At 51.2% G+C, this 2533-nt stretch overlaps 1 pseudogene; it reads left to right on the top strand.

Annotated features, from left to right (window-relative positions):
- LOC108284295 overlaps positions 1–2481 on the top strand; it is a 19476-nt pseudogene extending 16995 nt beyond the window's left edge.
- The last annotated feature ends 52 nt before the right edge of the window (positions 2482–2533 follow it).

The following is a 2533-nucleotide window of genomic DNA, read 5'->3' as shown; positions in this document are numbered from 1 at the left end:
CGCAACCTCCGCCTCCTGGGTTCAGGCAATTCTCCTGCCTCAGCCTCCTGAGTAGCTGGGATTACAGGCATGTGCCACCATGCCCAGCTGATTTTTTGTATTTTTAGTAGAGACGGAGTTTCACTATGTTGACCAGGATGGTCTCGATCTCTTGACCTCGTGATCCACCCGCCTCGGCCTCCCAAAGTGCTGGGATTACAGGTGTGAGCCACCGCGCCCGGCCCTAAGCTAGCATTTTCAAGGCAAGAGCCTTGAAAGGACTTGGGGCTGAGAAGAGCTGGGGCCAAGACTTCACCAGGCCTGGCCCCAGCCCCAGGACACCAGGCCATGGGGCAGTGTCCAGCGTTCTGCCTGCAGGGGTCCTTCCCGCTTGGAGAAAGGAGCACTGGGTGGGCTTCTCATCAGGAAAGAGGAGATGGTTGAGCCGCATCTCCACTGAAAACTCCAGGGCTCATCTGGGAGGCTCCTTTCTCTCTAATCATCAGTTTTCTGACTAGCAATGCTCATCGTGTGCTGTGTGGGGCTGGCCTGGTTCCTCCACCTCTTCCTCACAGCAGCCCCCTGCCTCCCCAAAAGCCAGTGCCTGTGTTAATATGATAATGCCATGATAGTGGCCAGGAGATGGTTTTAGCTAACTGATTAGGCCCTCTGGAGTGGCATCTGAGGCACAGGCTTAATTCTCCCTGGCAAGGAGGCAGCTGGGGCCCAGGGCTGGAGAGCACATGGCACTGGCTGGGAAATTGCATCTGGGAAAGCACTGAGGGGGAAAATTGGAAGTATCAGAACTTCCCAGGTTGCTATTCCACAGAGGCCAAACATCGTTAGCAGCAGCACTAATTATGATCCAGGAGAGTCAGGCCTGGCTGCCTAGCCTGCCAAGGCAGTCCTTGAGAGTGGCCTTGGGAGTCAGTAGGACAGAGGCAGAGCTGCAGGCAGGCTGGGGCTCCCGGCAGCAGGGTGGATTTGGGAGAGGAGAGTGCAGAGCGCTTCAGACTCATGTGGAAGGGAAGCTGGATAGATTGAGTTGCTGGGTGCCCTGATGCCCTTTAGAGGCTTAGAACTATGACAGGAAGGGTGGAAATTAGATCCCTTTAATAATTTCTACCTGTCAGGAATTCAGAATCATCTATATTTGTCTCCACTTCCTCTTTTCCCATTCCTGCTTGTCCTCAGTGCTCCAAGGCAAATTCTCTTGTCAATGTCACCAGCAATTTCCATGTTGCTAATTTCAGTTGTCACTTCTGAGTCCCCGTTTTACTCATCCTAGCAGTGGCATTTGATATGGTTGGTCACTTGTTTTTTCATAAAACACTCTTCCTTTGGCCTCCGTGACACACCCAGTTCTCCTCCTACCTCCATCATCTCCTTGGCTGGCTCCTCACCTCCCCATCTCTGGATGCCTCCGAGCTGTCCTTACACCTGTTCTTCTTCATCCATCCTCACTCCCTAACTAATGCCATCTATCTCTGGACTTTAAAGTCAGCTATGTTGATAGGTCCTGGTCATACCCAGCGGTGACCCAGTGGCGACTTGCCATCCCCACATGAGTCTCTCTCATAGTCCTCTCAAATTCAGTGGTCCCTGAGTCTTCCCCAGGGCAATCAATGCAAATCTCTTCTACTAGAGCCCCAGTCTTGGAGTCATTCCTGGTTCTTCTCTTCCGTTCATGTCCCCTTATCCAATCCTTCAGGAAATGCTGTCAAGTTCTACCCTTTAAATTATCTCCAGAATCTGGTCACTTATCCCCAGTTGCACCACTAACACTCCCATCAGAACCACCCACTGTCATTGCTTGCCTGGGAAATTACAATAGCCTTTGAATTAGGTATAACAAAGGCCTTCGTGGTGGCTCACGCCTATAATTACAGCCAAGGTGGGCAGATCACTTGGGGCCAGGAGGTCAAGACTAGCTTGGGCAACATGAAAAAACCCCATCTCTACTAAAAAATACAAAACTTAGGCGTGGTGACTCACGCCTGTGATCCCAGGTACTTGGGAGGCTGAGGCATGAGACTCGATTGAACCCAGAAGGCAGAGGTTGCAGTGAGCCAAGATCACGTCACCCTTGGCAACAGAACAAGATTCTGTCTCAAAAAAAAAAGAACTAGGTACAATATAGATGAGACTGCGATATTACTGTCCCCCAAACACAGAGTTGTACACAAGATAGAAGCTTGCTTCTTTCTCATGTATGAACCTGTGTAGGAGTAGCCCAGGGTTAACATAGTCATCACACAATGTCAAGGACCCTGGCTCCTTATGGCTTGTTGCTTTGTCATCTTTAGCAGGTAACTTCCATCTTGTGGCTTAAGGTGGCGTCTCCAGCTGCCACCATCACACCCATGAGCTTGTAACCCGTAGAAAGGGAAGAAGGAAGAAATGGAGGGCAGGCCCATTCCTTTAAGAACATGAACCTTGGCCGGGCGCGGTGGCTCAAGCCTGTAATCCCAGCACTGTGGGAGGCTGAGGCGGGTGGATCACGAGGTCAAGAGATCGAGACCATCCTGGTCAACATGGTGAAACCCCGTCTCTA

This window comes from Cebus imitator, unplaced genomic scaffold, assembly GCF_001604975.1.
Source record: "Cebus imitator isolate Cc_AM_T3 unplaced genomic scaffold, Cebus_imitator-1.0 Scaffold274, whole genome shotgun sequence".
NCBI lineage: Eukaryota > Metazoa > Chordata > Mammalia > Primates > Cebidae > Cebus > Cebus imitator.
This window is presented reverse-complemented; position numbering and strand designations above follow the sequence as displayed.